The sequence below is a fragment of the Chlamydotis macqueenii genome, chromosome 2 (assembly GCF_036417535.1).
Source record: "Chlamydotis macqueenii isolate bChlMac1 chromosome 2, bChlMac1.mat, whole genome shotgun sequence".
Classification (NCBI taxonomy): Eukaryota; Metazoa; Chordata; class Aves; order Otidiformes; family Otididae; genus Chlamydotis; species Chlamydotis macqueenii.
In genome coordinates, this window is record NC_141557.1 from 155,224,311 (window position 1) to 155,241,764 (window position 17,454).

Below are 17,454 nucleotides of genomic sequence, written 5' to 3' on the forward strand. Positions count from 1 at the left end.
AAACCTTCACTCTAATCCGTGTTGAGACTGATCTAATGTATCATATATTTTCCTGATGATAAACATGATGTAGTTTGGAGGTCTTCAAGTTCTGAGTGTGCTTATCCTTATAGAAATGTGTGCAAAAAATTCTTCTGAAGCTAAAATATTTGAACTAGTATTCATTAATTGACAGATAAAGGATTGATTTTGAAACACAGTCACAGTTTACTCTAAATTTAGAATGATTTTCTGAGTCAATCAGGCATGGAGTCTTTTACAGCCAAATAAAAGAACATTTATTTATCAGTTTTCAAATATGCATCTACTGTTGTTTATCTGCTTCCCTAAGGTCAAATATTGCATTCATTTCTATTTAAAAATCTTGTAATATTTCATGAGGAAGTGAGGTTATAAATCTAACAGCTCTAAATATTTATAGTCTACTATCCCAAATCTCTTACCTACACTTTAGTCTACAACTCCGCAGTCCAAATAGTTTATTCTACATTGTTTTCTTCCTGATCCCTGTATTACAGAGTACATCTAGAAAGGCTTACCTTGAAGGATATTATTCAAAAGCAGTTGGTTGGACCACAAATGGGTTTCAGCAAAGTCAGTACTAAGTTATTTATACCCACTTGGATATATACCTCACCCATGTGATCACTTCCTTTATCAAACCCACTTCAACATTTATTAATTAATTGTTCCATCAGATTCCTTAGAGTCATTATGCCTACACTGTATCTTAGTAATATAGCTCCAGCCATGTAAAGGTTCTATACTAGGTCTGTTCTGCAGGTGCATTCACCGTATAGTAACTTTCCCTAATACTCTTGGCTGTAATTAAATAACAATCCTCTCATTGTTACTAATCACTCACAAAATCTATGGGGCATGTGAATATGGCTTTAGTAGCTTAGCAAGAGCTAGTGTTCAGTGATGAAAGATGAGTGAAAATTTATACAGCTTTAAACACTGGCATTTCTCAGTAGGAATTCTTCCTCCTGAGAAGTCTACTCTCATCTATCCACGGTGGCTCTGATCCAAAACTGAGTGGAATCTAGGGAAAGGTTGAGTCAATGAGCTTTGGGAAGGCTTCTCCTCATTGGCAAGGTATGCTCTCTGCCAGGGTCAGGCACAGGTACCCTTCAAAGATGACATCAGCAAAGGCAAATTGTCCATTGAGTTTTAATATATGGAGAAGTAAGAAGTCTGACAAATTGGGAATTGTAGAAATACTTATGTGAACAAAAGTCTTGGCTCCTCCAAGGCTGTGTGAACTACATTGTCTTCAGAAAGGCCTTTGACACTGTCTCCCATAAGGTCCTCATAAAGAAGCTGTTGGTATATGAACCCAGTGAGGTATGCTGAAAACTGGATGAACGATGAGGCCCAGAGGATGGTGGTCAGCAGCACAAACTCTACTTGGAGGCCAGTGTCCAGTGGTGTATGCCAGCAGGCAATACTGTGTCCAGTCTTACTTAGCATCTTCATTCATGATCTGGATGCTAGGGCAGAGTGTACCCTCAGCAAGTTTGCAAATGACACTGAATTGGGAGGAGTGACTGATACACCATAGGGTCATACTGCCATCCAGAGTGACCTTGACAGGCTGGAGAAATGGTCCGACAAGAACTTAATGAAGTTCAACAAGAAGTGCAAAGTCCTACACCTGGAGAGGTACAGCCCCATGCACCAATATATATGTCAGGGGCCACCCAGCTGGAAAGGAGCTTAGCAGAAGCTAAGGACACCAAGTTGAACTTGAGTAAGAAGCGCGCCCTGGCAGCAAAGGAGGCTAATGGTATCCTCGGTTGCACTGGGCAAAGTGTTGCCAGCAGATTGAGGACATGGATCTTTCCCTTCTACTCAGCGCTGGTGTCCTGGTTCTGGCCAGGATAGAGTTAATATTTACCTGAGCTGGGTGGAGAACTGAAGCTGGTAGCCCCTATGGCTGGGATAGTTAACTAATTAGCTAACAGCTGGGGTTAATTTACCCAAATTAGCCAAAGGGCTATGCCATCCCATCTGACATCATGCTCAGCATATAAGTGAGGAGGGTGCTGAAGGGAGGCCCCCTGCTACTTGGAAGAGACTGGATGTGGAGATCTGTTGTGAGCTATTGTACTGTATTTGTGTTCCATCACTGTCTTGTTTTCTTCTGTCATTACTGTTAAATTTACTTTTTGTTCAATCTCAACCCGCGTGTTTGGTTTTTTTCCTGGTTTTCTTTTGTTTGTCAAATCTCCTCCTATTCTCTCAGAGAGTGGGGGGAGTGAGAGAGAGACTGCGTAGTCTGGTCCCCGTTGGGGCTGAACTACAACAGCTGGTGAGGCCACATATGGAGTACTGTGTCCAGTTTTGGGCTCCTCAGATAGAGACAGACACGGACAAACTTCAAACAATGCAAACAAGGGGCACAAAGATTATGAACCACCTGGAGCATCTCTCACATGAGGAGCGGCTGAGAGAGCTGGGACTCTAACCTAGAGAAGGCTCAGTGGGATCTCATCAATATGCATAAATACCTGAAGGGAGGGTGCAAAGAGGACAGAGCTAAGCTCTCTTCACTGGTCCCCAGTGGCATGACAAGAGTCAGCGGGCAGAAACTGAAACACAGGAGATTCCCTCTGAACATCAGGAAATACTTTTTTACTGTGAGGGCGACTGAGCACTGGCACAGGTTGCCCATAGAGGTTGTGGAGTCTCCCTCTGTTCTTCTACTTTGGAGACACTCCAAAGCCATCTGCACATGGTCCTGGGCAACTGTCTGTAGGTGGCCCTGCTTAGGCAGGGAAGATGGACCAGATGACCTCCAGAGGTTCCTTCCAACATTAACTATTGTGTGATTCTATATAGATTCAGTGTTATCAGGAAAAGGACAGAGCCCAGTCATACCATTTCTGTGACCAGCCCTATCAAGGAACTTTACAGAAGAGTGAAGCATGACAGAAACTATGCCTTAATGATTCAAAAATTTGTTTTCATGTGAGTTTTGGTGCCTCTGGTTGGAGTCTCCAGGGATTGCCCAAGGTGCATTTTTACTGCCTTGATGAATACTTTTAGCCTGACAAATCAGAGTGGGCTTCACCAGGCATAATAATAAACATGAGTCCCCTGAGGTACTGATTTGCCCATATGCCACCATCATTTCTGTGCCACTGTCAAACATGCACAGAGGCTTTGCAGGACTGAAAACTCTGGAATATGGAAAAACTTTTTTTTTCTTTTTTGAGGATAGCCAGTGTGTTCACTTTTTTTCATGGAACCTTACTTTTTCAGTCCTTATTTTATTTCATAGTTTTTCTCATCAATTTTCATTGTTTTCCCAGGAAAGCTAAACAGTAAGTCTTAAACAACAGTGACAAGAAGGTTGTCACTCAGGACAGGTACCATCAATCCTTTCTCAGCTGCTTTCACAAGAAACCCAGAATGGTGTGATACTCTAATTCTCTCCCCATGAACATGCTTGGGCAGCAGCTCTCAGCCCTTTCCAGGACCTTACAGTGGAAATGGCTGAGATGACCTACCCCCAGTGCCAGACACCACGTCGGTACACCCTATCTCACTGTAGAGAGGTTAGCACTCTGTCCAGGGACTTGCATTCCTGCAGGAAAAACAGTGAATGATTTCTTATAAACACAAAAGTGTCCTTTAGCATGGAGATCAGTGCTACAAGTCAGAGCTGATTAAATTCATTAAAATAATAATAAAACAATCTTTAAAAAAGAAAGTCTTTTCAAAAAATATTTTTCTTTTGATATTGTGTTTTAATTCATTCCTAAAAAAAACCTCAGAAAGTCAAACTGACTTTAACCATTGTTTTCTTCCCTTCTGTTCGTTTTCATGTCCTTCTTCCTGAGTTCTCAGGAGACTTAATTATAAAAATGTAAGAAACAATATAGATTTTATTTTTTTTAATTATGTCTTCAGACTTTAAGATGGTTTTGTGAGATTTAAAAGCAACAGTTGCACAAAGGTGTACTTCACCCAGCTCTTCACAGCAGAACTGATCCTGCTTTTGGTGAGGTGCTGCAGAGCGAGATCTCCACAGCGTTGCAGTACCATGGCCATGTTGATATTCCTGATTTATACATTCACTGTATTAACATTTCTATTTCTTCCACTGGCCTGACTTTCAGTATCAACTGATTGGTACTACTCCAATCTATCCTGCTCTTTGATATGGCAGAAATGCTTCCGTCATGCTATTAGACACAACAGTGAAATGTATTTTGGAAGAGGGCTGCTGTGTCCCACCTCTCCCTGGGGGCAACATTCCTTATGGTGCCATCTTTCTCTTTGGCTTTATATTGCTTTGAACACATATTTCTTCAGTGAAACATCAAAGTGCACAGCTGTAGTGAAAATTGTCTTGGCTTTTTTGAAATATCAATGGTTTGATGAGGTACTTTGTGTCGATAGTAGCATCATATTGCTGCAATCATCAAAATATTATAGCAAAATATAAGATTGTGCAATTTGTTTGGTTATGCTTTCCCTTTTCAGAACTAGCTTTTGGTTCAGAGGTGCATTTAAGGAGGGAAATGGATCTTGGTGAACTCACACAAAGATATCACAGAGTAAGAGTACAAGAAGTGTGAACATTTCCTTGGTCGAGCTCTGCAGTAGGTGAGTTGCTGAAGTAATGGGAGACTCTTGATTTGGAATAATGGATAATCTGCATGTGTTTAACAGCAGGTGGCTTTTAAATTATTTTGTATTTGTTCATTTTGATTTCTTTTTCTTAATTGTAAATAAAATTAGAATAAAGTATTTGCATTTACTAGAAAACTATATAAATATTCTTTATAAAGTACAACTTTTAAAAGTCTTTCAATGCTTTTATTGCAGTTACATCACTTGTATAAAATGCATCTGTTTTTACACATTATTTTACAGTGTCTTGGAGGAAGACATGTTTCTAGATTAACATCTGCTTACTGGCTTGTCTTGTTACAAATATTTGCAAATAAATGTTACATCCTGATTTTTACACTGAGAAACGAAAGACACAACTAAAGCTGCCACCAGTCTTCCAGTCTGCAGTAAAATTCCTCAGTGCTCTAGACAGATGTACAGATGTTTTTAAGGCATTTTTGTTTTAACGCTGGAAAAACACAAGAAAACTATCATCAGAAGAGATTTTAGGAGGAAAAATATTAAAAATATCCATGAAGGTTAAAGAATCTTTTTTTTTTTAATCCCTTAAAAAAATCATTATCAGATAAAATAGCTACCTGATGACAGACAGCAAGTACTCTGTGGACACCTAAAACTTTTTGTCATTCCTTCATAATAAGGTATATAGAGATAGAAAGAGAAAATATACTTACTGCGGGAGTAAGCAACTCTTTTGACTCTTTCACAGACATAACTTGCATTTTTCAAGAACCAAGAATAGTATTCAGCACAGTACCTAAAGGTGTGGTTAAAGTTAGGAGAGTAGTAGCTTGTTATCTTCCATAAGCACAGCTGTGAGCATGTCATACTGCTAATACTGAATATGGAAATAACAAGCTGCATTCTGACATCAGTGATGTCATTAGATATTTGGAGAAAATCAGCCGAGTTTTATTTACTTAATTTGAAGAGTGGAAGCCAGATCAGGTATTGATTGGTGCACTGGGGACCCATTTGGATCTTCGCCAGTAGCCATGGACTCCCAAAAATAAGCACTGGTGATTGATAGAAAATTGTCACCTGAGTGATGGAGTATTTTAAGAAGAGAGAGAGAAAGAAACTAGTGCCAGGTTTTACCTCATGGATTCCTTTCTGGAATTTCTTCTCTGACCAACACAGAGGCACAGCTGAAAAAACCTGCACAGCTCCATCACACAGGGGTTGATCTTCTGCACTATCAGGGTGACAGGAGGCGAGGTCACATGGGACTCTTTGAGGATCGCCTGCGGACACCCTAGGAAAAAGTACAAACTAGTTCAAATACTTGTCCCATTAAATATCTTGCAAGGTCTTGTCTGGGCTACGAGAAACATGCAGAGTAATAAGGTCATGTAGGTATCTTAAAATCAAATCTGAGTGGGGCAGATAATTGAAAACAACACAACTTCACAGTTGCTTGAGCAAAAGCACAAATATTCTGTTCAATTTATTGTTATTTATCATTACTGGTTAGTTACTTAAACCCACGTTGCTTTTATTTATCACAAATGTAAGGAAAAACTCCTTAAGTGTGGTAAGATGTAATTTATTTATTGTTACCTTTTTGGATGGAGATTCGGTTGCCACTGAAGCATCAGTTTTCCACAATGTAAAACAGTGAGACAAGGAACAACACCGTACACTTACCATATTTGATGTTTTCTATGTGCATGTGCTACTTTAATGCAAAAGTCACTTCCACTTCTGCATGCTTCTCTACATCTACCCTCTAAATCTGAATCCTAGATTAAATGTGACTGAGCTAATAAGCAGATTCTCACAGTTCTCCCCATAACTTTTTTTAGCTTCATTAACAAAATAAACATCATTTATGCAGAGGTTATGGCTTTCTCTCTCTGTCTCTCCTTTCTATCTGTCAGTTTTCCCCTTCTTGCTTCTAGTGACTTGAATAATCAGCTAATTTCAGCCCCATTTTTAGAGACGGGCAAAGATCCTCTGGATAAATACGTTCCTACCAGTTTTATGAAAACTGACAAGTAACTGGATGAGAAAAGGTCACCGAGAGGAAGGTAGGAATAATTTCTCCATTTTACTACTGGTTTGCCAAAAGCCATCTGGTTAATGAGTTTTTTTTCCTTCAAGTGACCACTGTTCTATTATCTTAAGAAAAATGCAGGGAAATGGTGTACCAGGGGATGGACTCCCTCTCCCTCTCTTTTGAGCTAACTAAAAGGAAAATATCTAGTTTATTCACTGAATCTTCTGCAGTCAGCAGTGAGAGATAAACATTTACACACCAAACATTTCATCCCGCCAGCAAATGCAGCTGTTGCCAGGCTGCAGAAAAAGCAATACTGTAGAATAGGCGATGGCAGCTTATAACAAAATCCTGAATTGCTATGCAGTTTTTCAGTGTCAAATACAATCTCTCTTCTGAGTCCCTTTCTGTTACAGAAAAGAGAAAAGAAGGCAAGGTGAAAATGGGGGAAATCGAGAAAAGGCAAGGCAAAACTGAAGCTGTTTTGAGTTTTTCAGGGCTTTTATTCATCATGTTAAGAGAAAAACCTAACATTTGCCATAGTCTTGTCTTCTCTAAGCCATTATCTGTCACACATCATCTTGCACCTTAGCTAACGGTTGTATTATGATGGATCAGAATCAAAGGACTTGCTAGGAAAAAAAAAAGTAATATTTACAAATATGCTAAGCGGCTATGAGGGCATGGACAAAGTAGGTGTGCAACCACCTCTCCTTTGCGTATTTGATGACTGTGTGCTGAGGAGATGTTGTGTGTGGGCACACTTTGGGTTACTTCAGTGAAGCCTTGCGAGGCATAACGTCTGACCGTGGGGAGCTGCATGCACACACACCATGTTGGACCACGCATACAGCAATCCTTCCAAAGGGATGTGTCCTCTACACTGGCACTCCGAAGAACAAGGGACATCCCTGCAAACGCCGCACTGAGGCTCGGTCTGAAAAGATAACCAGGGACCAGGCTGTGAGAGGGTTCATTTTCATGATGTGTGTCCCACCCAGTGTACCTGTTGGGTGGAAAAGCCTGAAAGTGCAGACTGAAGGCGGCTGCTGTGTGATTGTCCACTGGCTTTTCCATTTGTGTAACCAGCAGCAGATTTGGCCATGTGCAGATAAACTGCCTTACCTGCAGAGCGTAATCCCCTTAGACAGCGTAATTGCATTTCCAGGTTCACATCTCACATGCTTTGTAGCTTTGGACCATCTTATGTTATGTGATAGGAGAGGTTATGGAGGTTAAATTTGAACTAATGAAGTTCTGTTGAAATAAGCTTGAATCGTCTGGTGCTGACAAGAATTTTAATATAAGATGGCATTCATGGGCAGGATGAAAATAAAGGCTCTGCCAACCTGAAAGAGCTATTGCTGCAAAACTATTTATTTTCTGGCAGTGTTTGCCCAAGGTAGCAGTGGAGAAGTAATGGACAGGTACTTGCAGCTCCCAAACTCATGGGCCCCTCTGAAAACGGTTGTGTGTCAAAGGCGCCACACAAATATCAGAGGTAATTAGTCAGGGATGCTCAAAAGGAAGCCCCATTTCTCTTAATCTTAGCAGTTTTGCATGAATGCCACCAGGCTTTGTCCACTTAAGAGCATTTGCCACACCTTGATTTTTTTTTTCCACTCAATGGCAATTAAAAATTAGTGATTTCTTGCCTTAACAAACACTCTTCTTGTTAATAACTGAACTTCAGAGCGTGTGGCAATGAGAAGGGATGTTAGAGTTGCTATGAAGAATTAAAACTTGCTAAAGGCCACCCTCCAACAAATCTGAGTCTCCACCGAAGTGCATACCCACTATCCTGCCTAACAGGAGTTAAATGCTTTACTCAAGCCCTGTGTTCTGCCAGCAGAAATTCAGCTTCATCTAAATGTAAATTGATTTACTTGCAATTTCAATTTGGATTCATCTATGTGGGAAAGAGAAGTCAAATAAAAAAAAACCTGAAAGTTAAACAAATTGCTTTGGTTTTCATTTTTGACAACCACCTAATTTAAAATTAATACTGCATTTACATAATACTGTATTTATTTAATGCCAAAATTATCTTTCAATTAATGTTGTATTTAATTTTATTTGAATTGGACAGTATACTAACATCATATTGTTGAAATTAAATTTTTCAGTGCTTCATGGTAATGTTTTATATCTCTTCTGTAATAAATTTATACCATGAAAAGTATTTTTCATATGCAATTCATAAATTCCTACAGATTTGGATTGAAACGAAAAAAAAAATAATTAAAAGTAAGAATTTATTTCAGAGCTTTCTTTTCTAAGAATTTTCTTTCCTAAGAAACTGAGTCTGTCAAAAGAGGCCAGAAAATGCAGGAACCACAGCATACTGTGCAGTTTTGTTCTTATCTATTTGAAATTACCACATTACTGTCACGGGCAGATAAGTGACCGATTCTTGCTGCAATAAACAGACTTTTCTATTATTATCTCAATATCACATCTCTCTGACACTGAGATTAAATTTTTCTGCAAGTGAAAAGCAATATTATGGCTACTGTGAATAATTCAGATTTACAATATCCCTCCCTGCATGCTCTAATATGCACACTTGCATATTTTATCTGTTGTCATCCACTTTTGTGATTTAAGAAATGACTTTTTGGAATAATGTCTCAGTCTTCAAAGCATTGTGGATGCCCTTCATTGCCTTGCCATCCCACTGTTTAATTTATTTCCCCAAATGCATAATTGGTATAAGCAGGTAGACAGCCTCTGTCATCACGGTTTCTGATAGAGAGGCATTTAGTGACTCTCCATTCCCTGATCTCATTGAAATCCATGCTTCCCACCCTTTTAAAAATGGGCCAAATACTACAGAAGACTCCTGCAATTTAGTCTGATCTATTATCTTCACATAACCCAGCGTCTATGCTTGTTTTAGAGAGTTGCCACACACAAACACAAGCAGTTGACAGAGAGATTTCCAAAATTTCCTCTGGCAATCCTCACCACCCAGCAGGACTTGTGTTCCCAACTCATCTGTGGCAGCAGCAGAGTCATATAACCTCTTACTAAATACTTTTATGTAAATATAATTTTACTGCCAGCATGACTGAGAGATACTTACAAGTGGAGTGGCACATCACCATATATTTACCATGCTGACCTCTTAAATTCTATTTTGGTCCTTAAAAGGAAGAATTGAGATTTCCTGAAAAGCTAGTTGATAATGTTCCTTCTTTAGCTGAAGAAGCTGTTTGCAGTACTGTAAATTCAGGACAATTCTGGAGATTTCATGCGGCATGGATTAACTTAATGATTTTACTGGTAACAATAGGGAGATTTAAAGCATGATACATTCTTTTGGAATAAATGAATCTTAAGATTCTCCAATAAAAAATCCATTATAAAACTGACACATGGAAAATATATGTTAATTCTATCATCATAGTATAATTTATGTTTTGAATGTGTGATTGTGTTTGATTCACAGAGAAATATGGAAGTAGGCCCTTACACATTTTGGGTGTTTTGCATGCATAAGATATCACTTAAATTAAACATATATGTTGCTCCTGCATGGGAAAATTTGCATATTGATATAATTTCAAACATACTACTATTTTTTTTTTTTTTTGCTGCAGGAGATGCAACTACTTACTGGTTGCTGAGTAAAATTTCAGTGTCACATCAGGCCTGTATGGTGTCACAGACAGCACCGAGGAAGGCAAATCTGGAGGAGGGAAAAGAACATAAGTTGCCTTGACATCTTAACGGGAAAAGAATAAAGGAAGGTTGATTGAAAGAATAACAGAAAAAAAAAAAAAAAGCTGAAGTCACAGACCACTAGTAAACACTTACATAGACACTGATGTATAAATATATTCACAGACACCTATTTCTATATATGCTATTTTGTCTTTCCTAAATGTGCCAACGGACGCACTTTGTTATTATCCCAGATCAACCTCACCTGGCTCTGTTTGCATCAGTTTGCTGGTTTCTTGAGAAGACACTGTCTGCATCCAAAATGTGTATGTGTCAGCTATGGGAACAGAAAGACACACACTTCGTGTCATTCAGGATATTTGTTATTCATCTGTCTGCTGAGAAGAATTGCTCTGTCTAAGACAGCTCAACAAGCAGAGTCCCTCACCCAGTACTTCCAGTGGCATATTAAAATGTCAAAATGAAAGAGGAATGACAAAAGCTGTGCTTTGCTAGACCTTGAAAAGTCGGTGGGCTGGGGAAAGGTAGGATTTAAAGAAGGTATGTTTAGTGGAGACCAAGAGAAGCAGCTCTTTATTCTTTTTTCACAAGTCTGCTCACCGTATTTGGAGCAAAATGTGAGTGAACACCTGTGTGGCAGAAATGCCTGTGAGGAGCAAGGCTTAGTTTTTCCCCAAAGGGTATGAAACTGCAGGTGAACGCTATAACTGATTTTGGCACTTCTAGAATAAATAAAATCTATCCACTAGTGACCCAGAGTGGGTTTCCCTGCAGGGTCTCCCAACCTCCAGCTCAGAGATGTGGCCAAACCCCACTGCTCGTGGGGCAAAGCAGGTGTCAGGCCGCCGCGCTGTACTCACTGGGGCTGGGCTGCCGGGCTGGTGATGGGGCTGAGCTCCCCCCAGCAGCTGGAGAGGGTCCAGCCGTGCCTCGTGGTCTGGAAGAGTCCATGTGCGATGATGGAAACCCTGATCCTTTCGCTCCAACTGTCTTTGGCCATGGTGGGAACCTCGTGGTGGGGATTTCCTGCCCTTTCTGGGCGAGAGGGATCCTGGTAGCTGGAGAAGCAGGAGAGACAGAGACAGAGCGAGGGCACCAGCAATGCACTCTGGGTCCTGGTGCCCCATGGCAGCAGCGAGCGTCACACACTGGGGGACAAAACATCTAAAATACCCCCAGAAAACACCATCTACTCCTCGAGGGCTTCCCCTAGCAGATGAGCGGCCACCTCTCCATTTCATTTAAAATACGGAAACATGAGGAGTGCCAATAATGCTTGAAACTTTAACTGAGAATATTTTAATTTTCAAGTTTGCATAAAAGCAGGCAGGGACTGGAGGGAAGATACTGGAATTTGAGAACGGATGACATTTTGTGGCAGGAGTGACACTCAGGACTGGGAGAGACAACAAAGGTTGGTATGCAGTTGAGCAAAACAAAAGAGCTTATAAAAAGGCAACAGACTGACTAGGGAAAATGTAGAAATTTGGTTGTAGATAGATGCAGCTGCAACGATGAGGAGGTACGAAGTAAAATTCTGAATTTCTCTTTGCTCCTGCAATGTGGAAGCAAGTGTGAAGATTTGCTTTTCTGCTTGCCAAATGAGGCAGACTAGCACTTATCTGTCTTGTAGTCTTGTGGCAAAGCTAAATCCGCTGAAGTCTATGAAATGTACAGGTACTCACAACTGAACGTCATATGAAGTCAAAGACAGAGAAGAAAAATGAAAACATTACAGTAAGAAAGGAGAGGAAACAGTTTGAACTGTCTTCTTCTTGGTTTAAAAAAAGACTTTTTTTTTTTACTCCTGCCTCTTTTTCTAATAAAATGAAAAACAAAAAAAAATAAAGGTCTTTTTACAATAGTTTCTCTATTCCCCAGCTATTCAGTGCATTACTGACCTGATCTGCTGTTTAAGACAAAATTTGATCTTACTCTGTAATTGTAGTTCAATGTCACAGTGCTGTGCAGCAAACACATGTGATCACTTATCAAGGTGTTAATCCAGAAGAATATAAATTTAGATCCGACAATACTTGCTCACATTTTAATGTCCACACGTGTTCTGCTGATGGATCCACTATTTTGTTCGGCTCTTCCTGTAATTTCACAACACTTGAAAAAGCCAAATCTAGATCTTTGAAGTATGAGAAGACAGGATTAGTACACTCACCATGCATTGCATATTGTGTGATAAGAAGGAAAGAAACCAGGGTCTGGTGTAAAAGAAAGAGCTGTTGTCTTTTCAAATGAAAGTAATTTTTGGCAAAGTGTCTTTTTTCTTTTTTTTTTTTTTTAAAGAGCAGAAACATCCTACAGCTTTCAGCACAGGTAAACTTGTCTCTGATTTCACTGTCTATCTTTCTTAATCAAGCATTGAAAATGAGAAATAGCCGTGGGCAGCAATGGGAGGTGGGTATCTGAAGTGCAGCTCAACCTGGCAAAGCAGTTCTGGATGGAGAAGCCGTGCAGCACACTGGCTGAATAGATTCTGCTCCTTTCTGAAGGTAACTCAGGTAAAGGCAGGAGGTAATTCGGGCTGGGAACTAAGGGATGAACCAATTTAGATTAAGAGTATCAGGGAACCTCCACAGTCCGGTGCTGAATTCTGTGAAAATTCCCATCCCAGGAGGCTTTGCTCATTCATTCCTCCACTAGAAAACCTCATAGCTAATAATTTCAAAGTTTGCACATTTTACTTATATTTATAATGTAAATATTATATTACACTTAGAATAACTGTCGTAGTTCAGCCCCAACGGGGACCAGACTACGCAGTCTCTCTCTCACTCCCCCCACTCTCCGAGAGAATAGGAGGAGATTTGACAAACAAAAGAAAACCAGGAAAAAAACCAAACACGCGGGTTGAGATTGAACAAAAAGTAAATTTAACAGTAATGACAGAAGAAAACAAGACAGTGATGGAACACAAATACAGTACAATAGCTCACAACAGATCTCCACATCCAGTCTCTTCCAAGTAGCAGGGGGCCTCCCTTCAGCACCCTCCTCACTTATATACTGAGCATGATGTCAGATGGGATGGCATAGCCCTTTGGCTAATTTGGGTAAATTAACCCCAGCTGTTAGCTAATTAGTTAACTATCCCAGCCATAGGGGCTACCAGCTTCAGTTCTCCACCCAGCTCAGGTAAATATTAACTCTATCCTGGCCAGAACCAGGACAATAATATAAAATGTTAGTTCATTTAATAATATGTGTATCATAATGTATAAATATATACAAATAATAATAATATATTTGTATAAATATATACAAATAATTGTGCAAATATAAACCAACATTTTTTTAAAATTATTTTTACATGATGGAGATGGAGTATCAATTTTAAGTGCTACCTGGATATGGTTTTCATTGTTGTTGCTGTTTCCTTTTATTCCCTAGTATGTACTTACCCAGATCTGAAGATGCATTACTGGAAAATGTGTAATTAATAACAGGAGACTTCTCCAGCATTTCCCAAAAGTCAGACAAATTTCTCCCTGCAAATAGAAATACTTGCAAGTATCAGGAGAGCCTTGTTTCTGGTATAAGTCCTCACTGAGAATAAATAGTGCAATACCTTCAGGTGGAATGGTTTTATCATTTACCTGTCTGCCCTGTCATCACACAGATGTAGATACAATCCGAATCATTGCTCTGATGCACTGAAAGGCAAAAAAAAATGTGAAATGGATTATTGTTACAAGTTTCCATTGTATAATATTATCTTAAACAGTTGAAAACACAAAAACAAAATGGTATGTAGCTACAGCAACTGACCAAATACTTTCCTTCTGGTCTGATTTTTGACAAAGTACTCAAACTAGCACCAAATCCAAACATTAATATTTCAAGGGAAATGTTTCTATCTAACTAAAATTCTAAATTACAAGCATTTTTACATGGAAAAAAATATTAACACAGTATAGCCCATAATTAGTCTTATGAATCATATTTCCCCAAAATACCAGTATTTAATAATAATTCACCAAACTTTCAAACAAAACATAAATGCTTATAGAAACATGTATGTCTCTATGTTACATAAGCACATACTCATATGTTTCTCCAGGGAGACTTTGTTTATAACTGTGCTCCAAGCTTTGCAAGAAAAATGCTGCTGAGTAAGTGCAATAGGCTTTTATGCACATTTCTATGCTGTTTCCATGCCCCGGGTAAATTAGAAAAATAAGACAATGATAAATGTTAAAAGGAAATGCAAACCTGAGAGAATAGAAGTAGATTTGAAAATTTCTGTGAGATAACTGGTGGAGTTTCCAATAATATCAACAAGCAAAGCTGTAAAATCTAGACAAGAAAATAGAGAAAGTTTATGATTGAAAACACATATTCTATCATCTATGCTAATTCAAAAAATAATTTTATATGTTGTATTTCAGATATATGTTGCTATGTGAAAATGTTTAAAATATTTTAAAATTCAAAATGTTTCTGCTGGATGAGAATGGGCTTAAGAAGCCACTGGAACACTCTGTAGATGTATATTTCAAAGATTAGAAGGACTTGTGATAGTTTGAGGGGTAATGGTTTTAAAATAGAGGGAGGTAGATTCAGACTTGATATAAGGAAAAAATTTTTTACAATGAGGGTGACGAAACACTGGCACAGGTTGCCCAGAGAGGTGGTGGATGCCCCATCCTTGGAAACGTTCAATGCCAAGTTGGACGGGGCTCTGAGCAACCTGATCTGGTTGGAGATGTCCCTGCTCCTTGCAGCGGGGTTGGACTGGATGGCCTTGAAAGGCCCCTTCCAACCCAAATTATTCTCTGATTCTCTGATTATGTACAAAATAGCATCCACTTGTTCCAAAAATGGAATTTGTCTATTCAAGAGACCAATTTAAAGTAACAGTCTACTTAGTCTGCATAAATGTAGAAGGAGAACAAAAGCCTGTAGTCTTTGCCTGCCCTAACTGCCTATGTGCCGTGTAGGACCTTCCAGATGGTATCTGATTGTTTCCTCTGAGAACTACTTCAGACATACCAATAACATTGTTGGCAGCTCAAAAAACGGCTAGTGATGGCGTGGCACTATGACTTTTTCATAACAAGTCCTAACAGTAACAGGTCAATGTTCTCACTTAGAGAGTGACAGACATGCACCCTGTGTCAGCCCTCAATTTTTACTACTTGGGGGGATGCTCTAATCACCACGATATTCTAAATTTGAGGCAGAAAGATTAAAGTTTCTCCATTATCCTTTAAGGTAGACTGGGTCATTATGCAATAAGGCTTGTGAGATGTGTGGCTCCAGAAAAAGCCATTACAGCTCAAGTGTGTGGTCATCACATGCAGCTTAGAGGTTACAGGTTCTGGTCCCTAGCTGCTGAGCTGCCCTTGATATATTACATTAACCAGCCATAGAATTAGAATGCTCAGACCCATCCTAGAATGTTAAATACTGTTAGATCAGGGGTGGAAATGACGATTATAAGTGAAGGGTTTGCACAACAGAATCTTACGTGCCATTTAACAGCTCTATGAAGATGTTAATCCTTGCTTTTCACTCCTGTTGGGCTCATTGAAGTTACTTGAGTCTGCTGGTGCAGAGAAGCCCTTGTTCGTCTCCTGTTGGTTATCTCAGGAGAGCGAAAGTGGCTGAGGTAACATACCATACATTGCTGGGTTTTCTCTTCTGTGCTACTATTTGTACTCTGAGGAGGAAAAGGGAGGTCTTTCCACTGGGTAGACCATGCTGATCATTTGACTGGGTGCAGCCAAGTGAGACTGATTTCATCCATTGTCCCTCAGGATTCAGAGCAGCCATTCATCACAAGTAATTTCTGTTGACCTCAGTATGGCCATGCTGCTCATAAGGATGAAGTCTGCAGAATTCAGGCCACAGCTTTCAGCTCCAAAGGAAATAATTCAGCTCAAGCACATGCAATTGCCAACCTCTCTTGTGTACTGACCTGCCAAGTCATTTGTCACATTGTTCAAACAGTAGCAGTAATGCATAGGGAACTGGCCAGGGTCAACATTTTTCACGTTAGAAACTGTAGCGAGAGACAGAGAAAAATCAATATCTGGGTGCACAGGCTGTGTGAGAGACAATGCTCCCGCGCAGAGCGAAGCGTCGCAGCACTCACTGTTATAAATGGTGACTGACACTTTGTGGAAAGCAAAGGAGCTGTAAGACGTGACGCTCAGCAAAGAGAAGAGGTTTTTGGTACCTGCAGAAACACGTGCCTGTGCCGTTAGCGGTTGGAACAAATTATGAGAACAGCATGTTTTGTATCTGCTCTTTTAATTTCTAAAAGATTCCTGAGGTGCTGATAATACACAGCTGCCCAAGACTTAATTCTTTCTCATTTCCACTGAGGGAAGGATCATTTGTATTACTTCTCTTTTTTTTTTTTTTAATTTAATTCAAACCTACACTGATTTATAAAGTGCTTTCTAAGGGCATCCCATAAGTAATTATGTTGTGTCTATATATAAACACACTCTAATTTCTAAATTATTTGGGGCAGACAGCTATCTGCATTACAAATGCGCAAGGGTAATGTGCTCCTCTAATCAATTCTGGAGGCAGATGACGTGTTTACAGCTTCTCCCGCTAACACCGTTAGCCCTTTATCTCACTGACCGCCGGGCTGACAGGCTGGTGACCTGCCCGGCCTTGTCACGTTACCTCTGAGCGCCGTGGTCAGCATACCGTTCACCAGCTCCGTCAGGTTAATAGCAGCCAGATCCACGGACTTCGCTGGCAGCTCTGAAAAAGAAAGGGTCTCTGAGCAGCTGGCTGCATGAGGGAGCAAGAAAACGGCCATTAATCCCCTGCTTAAATAGGGTTAAAACCTTCCAGAATGGGAAAAGCAAATGAGCAGATTATATTTTGAGGTGCAGTTAAAAATCTGTGGGGACAAAATGAAGATGCCAGGAGTGCAAGGAGGAGTCTGAAAAACAGCAAGATGAGCAGTGCAATCATTGCCCAAAATTTAGGTCGGTCTCTACGTCACCCATTCCCTTGAGCCCGCCCTTAAGCAGTTGGTCAGTCCTGATGTTTTGGTGCCCCTCATGCGGGGCAGTGGGAATTTACTGCCAAAATTGCTGCAGATTTCTCCTTGCAGATCACAAACAGAGGAGAAAGTGCCT